This window comes from Arvicanthis niloticus, chromosome 26 (genome assembly GCF_011762505.2).
Source record: "Arvicanthis niloticus isolate mArvNil1 chromosome 26, mArvNil1.pat.X, whole genome shotgun sequence".
Taxonomy (NCBI): domain Eukaryota; kingdom Metazoa; phylum Chordata; class Mammalia; order Rodentia; family Muridae; genus Arvicanthis; species Arvicanthis niloticus.
Window position 1 is genome coordinate 20,197,068 of NC_133434.1, and position 20,089 is coordinate 20,217,156.

The window sequence follows — 20,089 nt, forward strand, 5'->3', positions numbered from 1 at the left end:
TGGTGCACCGTCAGGAGGAGCAGTTACAAAGAGCTTTGCCTCTGAAGGTAACCTGAGGGGCACCTTTTTACCTTATTTTTCTTCTGCACTAGCAATGATACTGAACACAGACACCACTCAGAAAACCAAAAACCATGACCAAAGGTCATCACAGTGACTTCTGTGTAGTTACTGTAACTGAAGTCTTAAGCAGGGATTTCAGAAACCCTTCTCCATGAGCTCTTCAGCACCTCTTACTTATGTGCTTCCAGCTGCCTGGCCTTTGGCAGTGCCCACATAAGGAAACTTCCTCTCAGAGGTATGCTGGGTTCCTATCCCTGCCCTGGGGTTGACATCAAAACAATTCTGCAACAGGAAGAACCAGGAGGCAGCTGGCTGCTCATCTGACAAGAATCCCTCCTTCAGCAGGAAGACTGGAGGTGGTTTTATCTGATGCATGGTTGCGTAACACTGTCTCCCTCAGAAATATCCTCTACCAGGAATGGTTGCTCTAGCCCACAAATAAATACCTAAAGCTCTCTCTGAGGCTCCAAGCTTTCCTTGGATTTCCCTCGGAGCCATCAATACACAAGTAGCAGGAGACAGCACCGAGGATGGTGGTGTCTCAGAATGAAGCAGAATAGGTTCTCCTGAGAGAACTCGGAAGTTGCAGCTTAACCATGTTCCCTTCACACAAGGACTGCTCTCGGGTGGGTGGAGCTGAAACATCTATTTAGAGCTAATTGCTAAAGGAGCAAAATGGAAGCTGAGAGAAAAAGCAGGAGGAAACAGCTGGGCAACATGTTAGTCTCAAGCACTTCAGAGACATCCAGGTGAAGGAGAAAGCAAGATGGGACCATTTCTGCTTCACAGCACTCAGGGATTTAGAATCCTTTTCGATGTCAGACGCAGAGTCCTTTTGACACAGTCCATCCAAGTGATGGTCTCAAGTGACAAGAACAAGCAAGGGTCTTTCAAATTCCATACTACACTTTGCTATTCGGCCTGTATAGTTCCTAAAGCTCACTGCTGTCACTTAAAGGAGACCTGTTTACAAGAAGCACGGATGCCTAAGAAGAGACCCAGATGAGTGCTGTCTGTGTGTTGTATCCAGATTGGTAGATCTGGAGGCATGTTCCCACAATGATTGTCCTCTAACTCACCCGCTGCACCCAGACATCCAGTTCCTAATATATCTCCTAAGGCCAGGACAAAGGAGCAGTTTCCTATTCTACTATAGGCCAACCTCCTCACAGAGAAGCCAGAGCCTTATCTCTCCAGTGTGTAACTCTACTGCCAAATGCAACCCATAGACTCAGCTCAACAGTGGGGTGAGACTGTGATTTAGAAACTGCAAAGTAAGAACACAAGAACAGCTTTCCTCAGCTGCCGCCAAGGTGCTCGGTCCTTCCGAGGAAGCTAAGGCTGCGTTGGGGTGACTAGCACCATGCCAGCAGTCCACAACATGGCTTCTATCTCCGAGCTTGCCTGCATCTACTTTGCCCTCATCCTGCACGATGACGAGGTGATGGTCACAGAGGATAAGATCAATGCCCTCATTAAGGCAGCTGGTGTCAGTGTTGAACCTTTCTGTCCTGGCTCATTTGCAAAGGCTCTGGCCAATGTCAACATTGGGAGCCTCATCTGCAATGTAGGGGCTGGTGGGCCTGCTCCATCCACCGCTGCTGCCCCAGCTGCAGCTGAGGAGAAGAAAGTGGAAGCAAAGAAAGAAGAATCCAAGGAGTCAGAAGATGACATGGGCTTTGATCTTTTTTACTAAACTGCTTTTGTTGACATGTCCAATAAAGAACTGAACCTTTAAAAAAAAAAAAAAAAAAAGGAACACAAGAACATGCAAGATATTCTGGATGTTTTGCCCAAACATGCTTCTTTATTTAAACTGCAAGTCTATGTGTGATAGTCACTGAAGTGTTGCTAATATGTGGACAGTAAAGTAAGATTCTCTCTGGAGTTTGATTGAGAATCATCAAGTTAGGCACTGCAGCGAGGACTCAGTGAAAGAGCTTGCTGCACAAAAGCAGGGAGCTGAGATCAAATCTCCAGAACCCACATAAGGCTGAGCACAGTAGAAGGCGAGGACATTATAACACTCATGGTAGTCCCACCCCTTCCCTTCATACTTGAGCCATGATACAGGAATTCACACACATACTCACACTCGCACACCACATACACACACACACACACACACACACACACAGAGAGAGAGAGAGAGAGAGAGAGAGAGAGAGAGAGAGAGAGAGAGAGAGAGAGAGAGAGTGTTAGGGGATATTGATGGGTTAGCGGCTACAAATGGAATAGTCATCACTAGAAACTGATAGCATGGGTGGTGTAACTGGTGCTTGGCAGAGTGCCTGCACAGCACGTGCCACACCCATCACTCTATAAGTGCCTATTACTGTGCCAGCACAAAGGCCAGATGGTGGAGGCACTCTCATTTTGTCTGGTGAGGCTAAGAATAGAACCCTTGGCACTCAGACAGTAGAAGCTGCCCACTCTTACTCACAGACTACAAATTCAGGCTTCCTTGGGTCAAGCTACATAAAGCCATGGAAGGGGAGAGGGCTGGTTGTGGAGATGGCCCTGGACTGTACCAGTGGCTATCTTGAGGTGCTACCGATAACAGATGAGATATTTTGGGATGTTTGGCACTTACTCCCTCCCTCTGTTGGTTCTAGTTTGACTTCTGAAGAGCATTGCCTGACTTCAATACCCACAGTCACCTTCCCTTCCAACTGAGGAGTGTGGGACAGAAGTCTGCAGGAAAACATAAAGCAAAAACCTGGGATGGCAGCAGGTGAATACTTGTAACAATGCTTGCTGGAGTCTCCTTGTTAGAAGAGCAGAATGTTCCAGAAATGTAGCAAAGCAGACCCTGAACTGAGTCTTCAGGCACCAGCAGCCTACTGAAGAAGACATGTGGCCCAACAGATAGGTGTGCAGCAATAATTAAAGGCCTGATATCTGGCCATAGACTTTGGCAGGCCTGTGGTATACCTGGAGTCTAGGGATAAGAGCAGCTGTCCGTGCACATGTAAGTCACTGGGAGCCCCACTGGCCTGCTTTCTAAATGGATCAGGCTCTAGTAAAGATCACCAGCTCACTTGTCTAAAAAGGTGTTTCCTAAATTCCATGCCAGATCTACTAAAGGGGATATTCAACAAAGAGGCATCAAATCAGTGTGAGTCTGTGTGTGTGTGTGTGTGTGTGTGTCTATATGTGTGTGCCTGTGTGTGTGTGTGTGTCTGTGTGTGTGTGTCTGTGTGTGTGCCTGTGTCTGTGTGTGTCTGTGTGTGTCTCTGTGTGTGTCTGTGTGTGTGTCTGTGTCTGTGTGTGTATCTGTGTGTGTGTCTGTGTGTGTGTGTCTGTGTATGTGTCTATTTGTAAGGAAGCCTAAAATTGATGTCAGGCATTGTCCTCAGTTCCTCTCCACCTTATTTTGCGAGAAAGGCTCTCTCACTGAACCTAGAGCTTGTCACTTTAGCTAGCATGGCTGACTAGTAAGTCACAGCAATTCTCCTGTCTCTATCTTCCCAGCACCGCCATTCCTGTTTGTCAGTTTATTGTTGTTTTTAATATAGGCTTTGGGGATGCAATTTACACAACAAGTACTTTCCTGACTAAGCCATCATCTCAGCCCTTAAGTGGGAATTATCATTCTTTCTGTTTTTTTTTTTTTTTAAATGTGTCTGGGTGTTTTGCCTGCATAGGTATCTTTAAACTACATGTATGCCTGGTGCCTATGGAGACCCAAAGAAGGTGTCAGATACCTTGGAAATGGAATTACAGATGGCTATGAGCCAGAAAATGAACCTAGGTCCTCTACAAGAGCATATAGGGCTCTTAAACACCGAGCTGTCTCTCCAGCCTCTAAACTGGTAGTCTCAATATGTCCTCATGTGTCTCTTAGGACCAGGCAAGTTTGGAAGTGGTCTGGCCTGGATACAGGGTAATGGGACTAATTCCAGACTCATTTTACCTGGGCGTCCTGTTTTCTCAAGCCTCCTCACTCAACACACACTCCTTGCATGTCCCTACCAGGTCTCCAGACTTCTGGACACCCCCACACCCCCCACCCCTGGCCTAGTAAGACTGTATGTGACTTTTATTCTCAGAAGCATCTCAGCAAAGCAGCCCTTTTCTAACAGCTGAAATCACAAACCACACTCTGTTTCTCCTTGTTTCCTTTTTATTAGGTGATAAAGGGTTCACGTCTGCGGCCTACTCCAGGGAGGAGCAATGGCACGCTGTGGTGATTAAGGGTGAAGGGAGAGGAGAGGGTACATCTGGGAAGAGGGATTGGGGTGGTGAGAAGAGATCTTTATGGGTCAGAAAAGCATGCCTGTAGCCATTTGGCAAACTGTGCTAGAGCACGCCTTAATGAAGAGACAAATGAAATGTCCTCCTAAGCCTTCTCCAGAGTGCTAGCCAAAGCCGCCTGAGTGACGAGCAATTGCACAGGATCGATCCTGTACATGCTGTGTGAACAGGCTAGGGATTAGGTTTCACAATACCAATAGGCTTGCTATCGCTTCCTCATTGGGGAATTGCTCTCTACCTTGGGTACCTTGGCTTCAGATAGTTCAGAAAGGATTAGTGAGAAACTCTGTTGCGACTGCTATTTGAAACAAAGAGGGGAAAAAATGGGGAGGGGGAAGGAGACACAATGCCAAAAAATGAAAACTCATTTTAGCTCTTCTATTAAAGCCAGATGTATTTTAGGCCCTGTTTCTAGGCAACTGCATAATGGTAATATTCTTGAATCTTTTTTTTTTAAAGATTCACAACTGTCAGAGTCAGGAAAGGTCATAAGGTAATTATAAAGTAATAAGGATGACATACAAGAGGCAGAATCACTCCAGGACGCTTGGGAAGCACTGACATTTTCTATTCTGCATTCATTTTCGGGAACTCTGAGATCTCACCCTGGGCATGTGCACTGCCCTTCAGCAAGTCTCCTGTGCAATCAAACCTGAACAGCATCCACCTGGCACCTGGCCCTCAGTCACCACATCTCTCAAATCATTCCTCAAAGATCAGTGTAGTCCCATCATGTGCATGGCCCTGCTCTACCTAAGGAGAGTGGGCAACAAACGTCTAAGAATGTCTCAGCAACAACAAAGAACTCTCCACCTGGCTATTGCCTCAGAGAGCAGACCCAAGGCTCAGGACAAATACTGAACTCAGAGAGGAGGGGTAGAGTGGAGAGAGGGAGAGACAGAGGGCGCTACAGTCTGGAAAGGTGCGGATATGCCCAGCTTGGGGTGAGATGGGCCTGATCTTCATTGTGTTGGCATTTACTAAGTTCCTGGAGCATGTTGCTAAGCAGGCCCAATGTTCACGTTCCCATTGTAACTTCACATCTGTGGGCAGAGGATGCCGGTTCTGTGGAGGAAATAGCTGGGTCTTGGAGCAGTTAAAAGTGTCTGGAGCTTCCTCACTTGCTACATATTCAGAAGTCCTCAAGCTTGCAAGGCTCTTTCTGAGACTATGTGATGTAATCTATGTGAAGATACAGCAGTTCTGGACACACAAACACTCAGAGTATCCAGGAGCTGCCGGCCTTCAGAAGTAAGGACGTCAGTGCTTGCAGCACCCGGCAAGCCCTTTCCCACCTCCCCACTTTTCCACCTCCAGACAGCCCTTCTAGTTCTGCTGCTAGGGAGGGTCACTGTCGACTCCTGGAATGCTCTTCTGTAGCATTCACCCCACAGTCCATCCTGGTTAAGACAGCAGCCTCTCATTGTCCTTACCCTACACCTCCTCCATTCACAGCCACTCCCCACCATATAAAACACCCTGTGACTTTTTAATGTATATTTGTGCGTGTGTGTGTGTGTGTGTGTGTGTGTGTGTGTGTGTACCCACTGAGGCCAAAATGGGGCATCAGATTCCTTGGAGCTGGAGTTCCATATGAATGTAAGACATTGGTGCTCTTTAAGACCCAAATTCACATCCTCTAGATGTGCTCTTGTAAAGCCTGGCCAACTCTGTTTTTTGAAGAAACTCCATTTTGTGTGTAACTAGGGACTAAACTAGTTCCACTTCCAGGAGGAAAACCACAAAGTCTACTTGAGCAAACATTCCATGGCAACCAGCCCCCATACCCAGCAACAGCCAATCAGTAGTAGGGTCAAGGTACATATAGGTAACCTAAGACATCCTGCAGAGAATAGATAACTTGGCCATCCTCTTTGTCAGGGTAGTTTTGTCCCTGTGTTTGGTTCCTGCAGATTATGTCAGAAAAGCAGTTTTTAAAATATTACCTTGCTGATTAGTATGGAAATTCCCCAAGCCTGCTGTAACCAGAATAAAAATCTTGCACCCCTAGACTTGGGGCTTTCACACTGACCCACTGCGACTGGGACAGTGAGAGACTTTGCTCGGAATAAAGACCCTTATGTGTTTGCATTGGAATTGGCTCCTCAGTGGTCTGTGGGGTCCTGGGACTTGGGCATAATACTTTTAACCATGGATCCATCTCTCTGTCCTTGTGTTTTTACCTCCTGATCTCAGGATCCCACTTTTAAAAAGCCTTTTACTAGCTTGATCTTGTCCTAGCTGAGGCCCTACCTAGATGTGCAAAAACTGATAAATGAATACTTGTGTGTATTTCTTCTTTCCCCTCTTCATTCCTTCATCTCTCAAGGTCACACACCATATTGGAATAGAAGTCTTTGACCTTTGACCTTCCAATCTTTAAAAAAAAAAAAGAGTAAATTCCAACTGTCAGTGATAACAGAATAACTGATGGCTCTAAGACCAAAGCAAGCCCTGGTCCTAGGCAAACGTCGGGGGTGTGGGTGTGAATCTGCTGGAGGGAGAAGTGGGATGGAGAGTGAAGCACCATAGGCTCCTGTGACTGCTCAAGGAATCGTGAACTACTTAGGAGATCTAAAGTGACTCCCAGCAAATCAGTGAGACAGAACAAAGGACCTGTGCCCAGGGTAATGGCTGCTTCTCCATCTTCATGGGAATTCTCCTAGGCAACCGATCCCCTTCCCCAACAGAGTCACAGGCAATCGAATAGACTTACCAAGACACTAAGTGTAATGTCCTGTTTGACCCTTGATTATGTAACTAAACCCAACTGGCTGAAAAGTTACATATAAGTACTGAACAATAAAGTTAGATCTGCCCCTCAGTGTTGGTCTCCGAAGTTTAAAATCCCAGGTATCTTTGTGGTAGGCTGCATCTCCACTCCCCCCACCCCTTTTCTGGTCCTGGTTCCAACAGACAAGTAATATTTGTTTCCTTTCCTTCCCCACCTCCCCTTTTTAAATGCTTTTGAGGCTTGGGTGGCAAGACAGCATTCATTCTGTTTCCCAATATTTTGGTTCAAGCATTTATTGACTGATTCCTAGATGCTGCACAGAATATGTTCATGGCTACAGCAGACGGACATCAGCAACCAATCCAGCACGCTGTAACATGGTAGAGCTAAGAGGTCTCCCAAAGGAAAGATCCGAGTCATTCAGAGAAGGCATGCTATCAGAGATGCTTAGCTATGCTAGTAGACAACCAAGAGCTACTTAAGCCAAGAAGGGGTGGGAAAGTGCTGCAAGCAGATGTGATTCCGAAGCAGCAAGAGACAGTAACTGCACGTGATTTTGTTACTAACTATAGGTTGTGGAGCATAGTGTCTCTTATGTGTTATAGAAAGAACTTGGGTTTTACTTTTGAAATTCAGCTGACTCAGTTTGTATTCACAAACTTCATTTGAGTGCAGGATGACTATAATGCAAGCTTACTAAGGATAACAAAGAAGAGCTGAGTATTGTGGTCCATGTCTACAATCCCAGCACTCAGTAAGTTGAGGCTGGAGGATTGCTGTCTGTTTGAGACTATGGTGTAAGATCCTGTCTCAAAACAAGGGAGAGGGCTTAGTTTAGGGGAGGTATTTTAGTAGATACAACACTTGCTGTAAACACATGAAGACTGGACTTCAATCCCTAGCACCCATTGTGAAAACTGGGTGGATGAAGTGGTCCATCTGTTATCCACAGCTTGGGAACCATAAACAGAGGATCACCAGGGAAGGCTGGCTAGCTAGGTTAGCCAAATCAGCAGGCTCTAGGCTCAGAAAGAGATCTTGCCTCTCCTTTAATGAAGTAACAAGCTATCAGAAAAAGCACATGACATCAACTTCTGGTCTCTACAAGTGTGTCCAGGCACATGAATGCACACTCACACATGAGTGAGTGCCCACACATGAAAATATACATACACTCATGCACATATCACACACACATAGACACAGACAGACAGACAGACACACAGCTAAAACACATCAAAACCAAAATTAAAAAAAAAAAAAAAAACATTCAAGAAAGACTTGAAATTATTTTCAATGGTTTTTGAGGAAGAGGGAATTTCCTGCCTACTTGTTTATGATACACCTAGCCTTTTCTCAAGTTGACAAGATAGAACACAGACCCATCAGAAGGAAGCACTTATCCTGGAGAGGCTGGGGGGCTCTGCACCTGACAAGGCCACTGCAGTAAGCCAGGGACTGTCAGCCTCCAGAGACCAGAGAGTCTCCAGGCAAGAGAGTCTATTTTGAGGTTGCCTGAAAACCAAATTCACAGAAAGAGCCACACTTGACGTCAGTTCTAATCACAAGGACTTGACTGACCCACTTCTCAGGGACTCTCCAGGGCAGAAGTTGCATGTTGGAAGCACACTGTTCATGAATTATCATCTGAATCATCCAAAATAAATGAAAACAATTTTTACATTCTGGTAAACATCCAGTAACCTGGAGATTTCACATAAAAATTGGGTTCCAGCTCCTCATGGAAAAGAACCAGAGAACAGGGGTTCATTTTCTTCTCTGACACCGTGGGCTGGAGTAAGGCGGTGGCTGCCACCTCTTCCCGCTGCTGCCTACTCTTCCTCCTAAGTAGAGAATGATCTCATTTGTGGACCACTCTGTGACGTTTCAGACATTCAGATGACCTCTGAATCTTTAGAAACTGACCTCAAACGGCCATGGATTCACTCTTACCCCATTTCCAGGCTGAGTTTATCGGCTTATCTAAATTATCTATTGAGTCCTGCCAAAACATTTTCCCCTGGTAGATTACTCAATGCCAATAAAAGCTAGGCATTTAAGAGCAGAGAATATAATGAACAATATAAAAGCAGACAGGAGGGGAAATGTGGGCTAGATTATAGATTGAGAGAGCAGGCCCAGAAAGTCAGATCCTGAGGCCTGAGCAACTGGGCTACTTAAAAAAAAAAAAAAAAAAGGAAATACATGGAAAGTGACAGCAGGGTGGGGCCTGGAGAAGAAACAAAAGGAGAATTATCTCTTAACAGGAAGTTGAAGGAGATGTGGGAGGATGGGTAGAAAGGGAAGGAGTCTTCACCACATCAAGCCACATGGGCTAACACTTAACAGCAAAACATTAGTATCTCTGTGCTTATCCATCTGACTTCGGCAGGGGTGAGCTTTTTCCAGGTTTTTTTTTTTTTTTTTTTTTTTTTCCCTAGCCAAAAAAAAAAAGGAAAAAAAAAAAGGAAAAAAAGAGCAATGGAATGTTTCACCCAGATGGTTTGGCTCTTTAATCTCTACAAACATTTTAAAAACACTTAAAGTATTTTTCAGTGTTTTCTGTGCCGTTGCATTAGGTGATGATTGCAGGCTTGCTTGTTTCCTGTTTGGTTTTTCCTTTGCTCTCTCTCCAGACATCTTTTGGCCTTGGAAGACTATGGTTGATCCACAAAATTGGGACTTGGGGCATGAAGTCTTGGGTAACAATTGGAGAGCTGAGAGTGCCAACAGGTTTCATCATTTAAAGCCTTGTGATTCCTCCTTTTATCTCAGGTCTCCCAATGAGCGCTGAGTTTGATGGTGGATATTTGCAGCATGTACATTGCCCACATCAAGATGAGGCCATGTCCCCTCAAATATGAGATTTCGCTGGAGCTGTGCAAAAGCTCCCTCTCTGCCTGATTACTATACAAAAGGAAGAAGCCTCCAGTTGGCTAAGACATGGGAGTGGGACAAAAAGTTCTTACCCCTTAAAAACTGGAAGAAAGCAAACAAATGAACACCAGGAAAATCTGTTTCCTGAGGCTACTCTCTCTGCCCTTTACTTTAAAAGGAACTTCTCTATCCAAAGGCGTGCATGAGGGACATGCAGCAGCAGCTGGATAAGGTGCATGGCAGACTACAGTATGGCACTGCCATAAACACGTCCCTTTCATTTTGTAAATTCTAGTAGTGTTCCCCTACAGGATTTGACTGTCTGAAAAAAGCAATGAGAACCAGACTAGGGAGATGGTCCAGCAGTTAAGAACACTGGCTATTTTTCCAGAGAACCCAGGTTTAATTCCCTGCACCCACATAGAGGCTCACAACCACCTAGAACTCCAGTTCTAAGGGATTACACACCCTGTTCTAGCTCCAAGGTCACCAGGCATGCACCTGGTGCAAAGATGTACATTCAGGCAAAACACCACAATCATCATCATCACCACCACCACCACCACCATCATCATCATCAATAGCAGCAGCAGCAGCAGCAAAGTGTTATATTAATGCAATGTCAATTTAAATGGCAGATAATTAAACATATATCATTAAAAGAGAAATGGAGATTTTAAAACACTAGTGGGGGGTGCAGGGGTGGAGGAGGCTTTAGAGATGACTCCATTGTTAAAATATTGGTTGATTTTTCAGAGAATCTGTGCTTGGTTCCTAGTGACCACATATAGACTCACAACCTCATGTAATTCCAGTTCTACCATCTTCAGGCTGCTGCACACAGCAGGCATGGACATGGTACATATACATATAATGCAGGCAAAGCACATATATATATATATATATATATATATATATATATATATATAACAACAAATATACTTATTTTTCAGAGGAAAACACTTGAAGTCTGTTATCTTTGTCATCTGAGAAGAGCAGCAACGCAAGTCTGACTCCGAAAGCTGACACTGGAATGACCCTGCTTTTCACACTTTGTTTTGGTTTTGATGACTCAGATGACTTAGAACTTTACGTGTTAATGTGAAGTTCTAATTAAAGAATTTCCCCTCTCCTTAATCTCCTGATGCTTTAATTCCAGAAACCCCTGGGGGCACAGGCATGGTAAGAGGAAATAGAACTTTTTAAATAGAAGAACAATTAAACTAATTCACCCAATATTTACTGACCATCTACTATATGTCAGTTATCCAAAACATTAGAAATGTAGCAGTGAATAAGAAACTGTGAGGCAGGCTAGCATAGGGAATAGCTTAGCAACCTGGAACCCCTCTTGGTTTGGGCTATCCATACTCTCCTGTTCTAATAATGTACCCAGGAATCTTGAGCAATCTAGGACTTCCTGTGGCACCAAGCTGCACATATCTCTCTCTTTAAACAATGGACTGTTTCTCTTCTTTTAATGACCATCAAGCATGGACAGTTTCTATGCAACTGGATTCCAGTTACATCCTGGAAGGAGGGCTAGTCTATCCTGAACCAGCCTTGGATGTGGGTGTAATAAAGCAAACTGCCCTCTCAGTTAGGGAGAATTCCCTGTTAATGAATGTGTAAATGGCCATTCATGTGATTGAAATCAAACGCATCCTGGGGAAGGACACAGCAGTGAGCAAAACATTATAGTTCAAATCTGTCCATCAAAACAGAGTACCGCCTGCACCATGCCCCTTTGCAATCAGTTCCTCCTTTTCTTGAATCCATAAAAGGAAGCCCACAGCATCTTGGTAGGTCCTTGAAGATTCACTCACTCATGCAGCTGCTGTCACTTTTGATGGCATACTTCTTTCTGATCTACACTATCATTTCACTTTTGAATCTACTGAATAAAGTTTCTCCCCTACTTCTCAATCTGTGTGAAAACCTTTATTTCAAGTCTTTGGAAAGAAGCCATGAACCTGGAAAGAGCTGACTTAGATTCTGAATATCAGTAACCACCAGACTTTTTAAAAGAGCCCAGGAGCTGACACTTTTGGTTTCACAATCCTAACTACAGAACAACACATCACTTGAAATCACTGCATACGTGAGCATCTTTAGGCAATTTCAGTGGACTGTGCAGAACACAGCTCCCTTCTGTGAGCAGCCAAAACATGCTGTCTTTCCCACAATAAACTTGTGGTGGGAGGAAATCCTTCCAGGGTGATTTAAACCTCCACCAATGTGGGCTAGCTGATGCCCAAAGAATGAATTGTCTACTGGACATGGTACATCCCATGACCATACTTCAAAAGTAGGCCAGGCTGTTAAGAAAGTTGTGCAAAATAACTTTTGAGCTTAATTAAAAGTATCTAGAGTCCCATTATTCCTTTTGAACCAGATTTCTATATAGCAGTTTGTTTTTTAATTATTCCAAAGAAGAATGTGGATCGAAATAACCAATACTACATTTAAAAGTCAACAATTTCTATTTCCATTTTTGGTCACAAGAGCTTCCTCTTTGTTCATTTTCCTCAGGGTACCACACCTGAAGTGGAAATGTCTGGTTTCTTTACCAACTCTATTGTGTCATGTGTTGTTTTGCTGAAAACAGACAGTTGAAAGGATGTGTGATGTTTAGAAAGAGAACCCTACAAATAGTGAGAGAATGTTCTTGCATTGCTATGCTGAGAAATGCTTTGCTGGTCTTCAATTTGTAGAGAGAAGTGTGGCAAAGAACTTCTTGGTGGTATTACAGCTGATTCTGGCTGCTTTCACCGACTTGTGCTGATTCAGGGGAGCCTTGTTGTTTCTGTTGGATCATGCCACCACTACTGATTTGTGTTTGGTTGCTTGCTATCGACTTCTGGTATCCTGACAATGAAGAGTAGAATTGCCCTGAGGAACTACTTCTAAACAGATCCACAACTCCCTTTTCTTAATATCCTTCTTCTCTGCTACCTCTGTTTGGTGGGCTAGAAGGGAGGTTGAAGAATTTAATAATCCTAAATAAAGTAGGGTTTGAAAAATCTAAGCCTACACATACTTTATTATTTTTCTTTCAATAAAAAGTCAATGAATTCATTCCAGCCCACTCCCAAGCAACATGAAGCTGTATTTCATCACCTGATCCCTTTTCTAGGAAATTACAAAGTCAAATGACTTAAGGATTCAATACATGTAGCTATCAGGATATTTCTTTAATGTAAAATATAATTAAACTCTTCCACTTTCAGTAATATTCATCAGATGAGTATTGCCATAATCCATTTGTTTGCCTTTTAAAATGGTTATGATAATAAAACAAAAATGATTATGATCAACTTCTTAGAAGTCAAAGCATCAATCCAGTTCATACATTACATGATCAACACCTAAGATTTAGATTTTGTCAAGAAGCATAGCTTGTCATGGTACTACATACCTACGTTTCCAGTACTGGGGAGATGGAAGAGAGAGGCCAGCCCAGTTACATGAGATATCCTCTCAAAAATACAAAACAATTAAAATAGAAAGTAATGTCCAATAATGGCAAATGACATGGTGCTTGGCAGTCAACCATGTTTACACATGCCATCGTTAAACTTAATTACAGAAAGCTGTCCAGTGGCTATTACTTTGTGAGTGAAGAAATAATTTAGCTGAAGTACTGGGGGAAAATCCCCTCCACTTAAGAAAGAACCTGAGGCACTACAGGACTAAACAACTACCTCTAAATGGAAACCTGGTGAGGAGATCCTGGCAGGCCTTGGACAATCATTTCCACAAGAGAAAGACTTGTACAGTGCAATGTGAGCATGTGCCAAAGGTTTATTTAACTCTCTAATGAAAGGAGGCATGGTGCTTAACATCAAAGAACATGAGAAACAGATACACAGAGTCAGTGAGAAAAAGAACGTTGTCACAATACTTCAGAAGACTCAAAACCAGGTAACCATAACGAAACTCAATTGTAGGAGTTACCTCTTCTGTGGATAGAAAACATCTACAACATATTCATCTTTCTCAGGTTAGCATGCAGCTTTAGGATTTGAGCACAAATCAGTAGTACACAGCGATGGTTGAAGCTGTCTTCTCAGAGGTCAGCAGCTTTTTCTCCAGAGCAAACACCTTCCAGTTTTTCCTAGGCTGCATGCTCTCTGCTGCTTCTCTCTATGCTGTGGTGTTGTAGTGTGGAGGCAGTTACAGGTAAAAATGAATGAACATTGCTGGGTATCCATGAAAAAGAATAAGCACTAGCTAACAGGATCATGGGACAGCTTGCCAGCCCCCATCAAGGACTTCATGATCATCAGGTAATACAGTTAATCCTGTATGTAAACTCTGAAGAAATACCATAAACTTCAAGTCTTTGAAGAAAGAAACTGAAGAAGGTATCAGAAGATGCAAAGATCTCTCATACTCTTGGAACCACAAGATTAACATAATAAAAATGCCCATTCTACCAAAAAGCAAACTGCAGATTCAGTGACATCCCCATCAAAATTCCAACATAATTCAAAATTCCAACATAATTCTTCACAGAAATCGAAAGGATGATTTTTTTAAGATTCATCTGGGAAAAAAAAACAGGATAGTTAAACAATTCTGAATAATAAAAGAACCACCATCCAGGATGTACCACCATCCCTGGTTTCAAGTTGTACTACAGAGCTATAGTAATAAAAACTACATAGTAATAGCATAAAAACAGACACTAGATCAATGGAATCAAATTGAAGAGCCAGACATGAATCCAAATACATATGGAACCTGATTTTTTTAATAAAGAAGTTAGAAATACACACTGGCAAAAAGACAGTATCTTCAACTAGTGCTGGTCAAACCAGACGTTCACTCTAGAAGAATGCAAACAGATCCAAATTTATCACTCTGTATAAAACTTAAGTCCAAGTGTATCCAAGTTCTCCACATAAAATCAATACACTGAATTTGTAAAAGAAAACATAGGGAATAACCTTGAACACGTTGATAGAGAACACCAATAGCCCAACAACTAATAAAATCAACAGTTAATAAATGGGACCTCATGAATCTGAAAGCTTCTGTAAGCCTAAGGACACTGTCAGTCACAGGAAGCAGCAGCCTACGAAAGCGAAAAAGATTTTCATGAACTCCACATCCACATTAATTCACATTAAGGATTAATACACAAAATATATAAAGAACTCAAGAAACTAGATATCAAACAAACCAAGCCAATTTATAAAATGGAGTACACGTCTAACAGAAAATTCTCAATAGAGGAAAATCAAATGGCCAAGAAACACTTAAAGAAATGTTCTTTAGCCATCAGGGAAATATAAATCAAACTACTTTGAAATTCTTAAAATTTGTCAGAATGGCTAAGATCAGTGACACAAATGACAGCTCATGCTGGCAAGGATGTGGAACAAAAAGAACACTTTCCATCGCTGGTGCGAGTGCAAACATGTAGGGCCACTATGGAAATCAATATGGCAGCTCCTCAGGGAAACTGGCAATCTTATCTACCTCAAGACCCAGCTATAGCACTTTTGGGCATATACCTAAAAAATTACAAGGACACTTACTTAACCCTGCTCATTGCTGCATTATTCGTAATAGCCAGAAACTGGAAACAACCTAGATTTCCCTCAACAAAAGAATGGATAAGGAAAATGTGGTACATTTACACAATGAAGTATTACTCAGCTGCTAGAACAAAAAATAATATCATGAAATTTTCAGGCAAATGGATGAAACTACAAAAAAAAAAAGAAAAAAATCCTGAGTGAGACAGCCCAGACTCAGAAAGACAAATAGAGTATGTGTTCACTTACAAGTAGATATTATCCATTTATATAAATGATAACCAAGTTACAATTCATAGACCCAGAGAGGTAAAGAGAAGGGATCTATGGGAGAGGTATGGTTCTCTCTGAGAAAGGGAAATAGATTTTACAGGGCAGGTAGGGTTGGAAAAGGGAGGGATCAGATAGTGGGCTTGGGGGGTGGGATGAAGGGAGAGGGTGGGAGGAGAGATGGCTGGAATTGGGGGAGTATTTGAGGAATGATGTGGAAACCTAGTAAAATGGAAACTGTCTAGAATCTATGAAGGTGAACCTAGTGAGGATTCCTAGTGTTGAGGGATACAGAGTCTTAAGTGGCCATCTCTTGTCAACAGGCCAGGCTTTCAGTGGTGGGACTAGGTTGTATTTAACTGAGTTGTTGGCCAAAGGTCTTCTGTGGAAACCCCCAATAGCCCAGGCTGATGCTAAGACAAAGGTTTGCTTTCCATGAACTGACAGTAGGGCTCCATCGCCATGACAACAATATCCACACAACTCACTGAACACGGAAAAGTTGAGCTGATGCCTACATGGAGCCTCCATTCCTACATTCTAGTCTCTTTGGTATGGGAAGGGACTCTGCAGGCTTCCAAAAGAGAAACATGGACACCAACCCAGCCACAAAACCTTTGACTTACAACCTGCCTGCCTGTGAAATATGCTGTGGCAATGGTAGTATAGAACTTATATGAGTAGCCAACCAATGTCTGATTTGACTTAAGGTCCACTCCAGGAGATGGAACTCATACCTGACACTACCTAGGTAACTAAGAACCAGACTCTAGATAGCCCAGAGACCTAGAGTAGAAACAAATACTGGTGGACAAAAAAAATCAATAAAATGATTCCTAATGATATTCTGCCATGTTCATAGATAAGTGTCCTAGCCAGTCATCATCAGGTAAGCTTCCTCCAGCAGTAAATGGGAACAAGATGCAGAGACCCATAGCTGGAAGTTATGCTAAGAGAGAGTCTAAATTGGAGGCCTCCATCAAATGCCTCCTCTCAGAGCTCAGAGAATCTCTTAGAAGAGGAAGTGAATAGATTGTGAGAGCCAGAGAGGATGGAGGATACCAGGCGAACAAGGTCTTCTGAATCAACTAAGCAAGGCACAGATTAGCTCAGAGAGACTGAAGCAGCAAGCATGGGACCTACATGGGTCTACACTAAGTCCTTTGAGTATATGTTATAATTATTAGCTTAATATTTTTATGGGACTCTTGACTATAAGAACAAGTGGACCGACTCTTGTCCTTCTGTTGGGTTTCTGTGTCCAACTTTGATGTGATGGTTTTTGCTGTATCTTATATTTTGTTTTGTTATAATCTGTTGTTATCTCTTGGAAATCTGTTCTTTTGTAATGAGAGACAAAGAGGGAGTGGGTCCATGGGAGGACGAGTGGGGAGGAATTAGGAAGAATAGAAGGAGGGAACACTACAATCAGGATATATTGTATGAGAACAGAATCTATTTTAAGTAAAAGGGAAAAAAACAACAAAAAGCATGAAAGAGCAGGGCAGTGGTGGCGCATGCCTTTAATCCCAGCACTTGGGAGGCAGAGGCAGGCAGATTTCTGAGTTTAAGGCCAGCCTGGTCTACAGAGTAAGTTCCAGGACAGCCAGGGCTACACAGAGAAACCCTGTCTTGAAAAAACAAACAAACAAACAAAATCCAACAACAACAAAAAAAGCATGAAGGAGCCCTCATCTGGAGTCAAGGTCATGACTTTATCCCCTGACTCAGGGAAACCAGAGTCCATGAAATAATTATCAGTCTGGGAACACTGATCTGTAAGATCAAAACCAGCAGAAGGACAAACATCAAGAATTATTCCTACAAAAGAGAGATAGCAATTGCCCTGAGGATAAGAAAACTGGAGTCTGGACCTCTAGACCCCAGTAAATACCAGTGGACATAGCAGCGCGCGCGCACACACACACACACACACACACACACACACACACACGTGTACTCACATGAACACTCATACACATACACATGAGGGGTTGAAAAACACAAGTTGAAGAGTTATATACATTATCTAGTCTCTCAAGAAAACTTTGTATGTATTCTGACTCTGCAGGCTCCATATATTAGCCTAAGTTTAGCATATGTCCCGTCTACAACAGGTGACTGCCACAGAGTCAAATGATCACATTCCTTTTAGGTTCTGGCTGACTCAGACACGTATTGCACAGGTACTGTGGGCTAGAAACCACGATAGCTACTGCAGTCACCAAAGTGAACACAACCAGTGCTCATTCTCAAAAAGAGCAAGTGTTAGTTGATCAGGGGAAATGCTGACTTAATCAATAAGCCATGACTCCATCACATAAGCCATAAGGTAGACACAGTGAGTGCTCCATAGGCTGTCTAGTGATACACAGCTGAGTGCTACACACTGCTGCTTAAACTCTTGAACTCCTGGAACAGGTCCTCAGAGTTGGTAATTTAGTCATCAGATACTCATTAAGCTCCAGTTCTAGGGGTCACTATCCAAGTTCAAGAGTTCAAAAGAGTAAAGGCATATAGGAAAGAGAAGGAAGGAGTGGGAACTTAACCTTGTATAAGGAACCATTGGCAATAGAAGGTCATTAAAGCACTGGTGACAACAGAATCTAACATCTCAATGGCTTTCTCAAAACTATTGCAGCCAAGCAGTGTGGTGCATGCCTGTGATCACAGCACTGGGGAACTGGAGGGTCAAAATTCATTGCAAGTTCAAGGCAGCCTCATCAATATAGTGAGTTCTGGGTGAGCCATGGAGAACCTACCTCCAAATAACAAAACACAAACAAACAAAAACCCCATATGGTCATAGAAAGGACTAACTTTGAACACTGGAAGACATACTTTCAGAAAGAGTCAACAAAGAGCATTAGATAGCAAAGACTTTTTTGTAAGATAAGCAAAAGAGCTGAGAATGGAAAGGCAACCGTGAAGCCTATGGGACATTTTGCTGTTGTCAGCCATGCAAAAATCCATCCTCTGACAGATTAAAATTCTCCCTGTTTCAGTACAGCTACACCTACATGTTTGCCTACTAATGGCCATGTGTTCCTCCGGCCAGACAGTTATCTAATTTTTCAGTTTCCAGACTGTTACACATGAAGGAATCCCTGATGCTTCTTTGCCAGAATCATACTTCTAGTCATCAATATTTCTCTAACAGGAAACCCAGTCTTTATGTCTTGCTGTGGTCTACACTTAATTTCACACACTATTTTCAGGAGTGAACATACAGCACACCATCTCTGGGTTTAAAAGCACTGTAAGTTGTCCCATAAACAGAAAAAAAAAAAAAAAAAAAAAGCCATGCATCAAAACTCTGTTCCAAAATGTGGTTTGGCAGCTGAAGGAGAACCATTAAGAAGAGGAACAGAAAGAAAGAAAGAAAAGGATGGGAAAACACTATCTGTGTCTTGTCCTATTTTTAATGATGGTTCTTAAATGCTTTAACCTCCCTTGTGACTCACCACCCACCAGAGGTAGTGGAAAAGAAAGAATATGAGAGTACAAGCAAGCCAAGCTCTCTTTCTGTCACTCAGTGGAGCCCTGCTTATACCCTCCAAATATCATGTGTCCTCCATGTGCCTTGCCTCAGCACAGGTTTTGCCTCAACCAGAGTCCTTGGAAACAGCAACAAACTGAAGCACACCACCAGAAGTTTTTTTGGTGCATTTCTCTCTATGGAGTCCCAATAAATGCAGTTCAAATATGCAATGTAAAGCCGACCAATACATGTGTAATGTTAGCAAAGAATCCATCATGTGTTCTTTCACGTGCTTGCTTTAGCAGAATATTAGCCTTCATACCTGTGTCCACTTTAATGAAACATTCCTTCACATCTGTGCCCCAGCAAAACACCATCTAACCAACTGACTCTCCAAAGAACCCTTATGTTTCCTTGCAGCCATCTTGAGCCATATACCCTCACAAGAGACTTGATTACATTAGCCTACAACAGCTGAGCACACTCTGATAACATCTTGTTTTAGATACCCAGGATTTTTCCTTGTGTGTGTGAGACTTAAAGGTGTGTGACTTAAGGGCATGACTTAGAGATCAGATTTAGAGACAAGACCTAAGGGCATGATTAAAGGCGTGGCTTAAAGGCATGGCTTAGAAGTGAGACATATAAAAGGTGAGAGGCAGACAGAAGAGAGAACAGAGAATCAGACACTTCAGAGAATACAACTTGGAGTAGGAATTAGGCATTAAGACACAACTTGGGAGTAGTTATTAGACATTAGAGAGAACAAATTGGAGACAACTTAGAGTACAACTTGCAGTACAACTTGGTTAGTTATTAGACATTAGGCACTTAGCACTTGGAAGAAGAAACTTGGAACTT

At 42.8% G+C, this 20,089-nt stretch overlaps 1 pseudogene; it reads left to right on the forward strand.

Moving 5' to 3' along the window:
* Positions 1–1,436: 1,436 nt before the first annotated feature.
* On the forward strand, positions 1,437–1,789 carry LOC143438877 (large ribosomal subunit protein P1 pseudogene; annotated as a pseudogene).
* Positions 1,790–20,089: the final 18,300 nt, after the last annotated feature.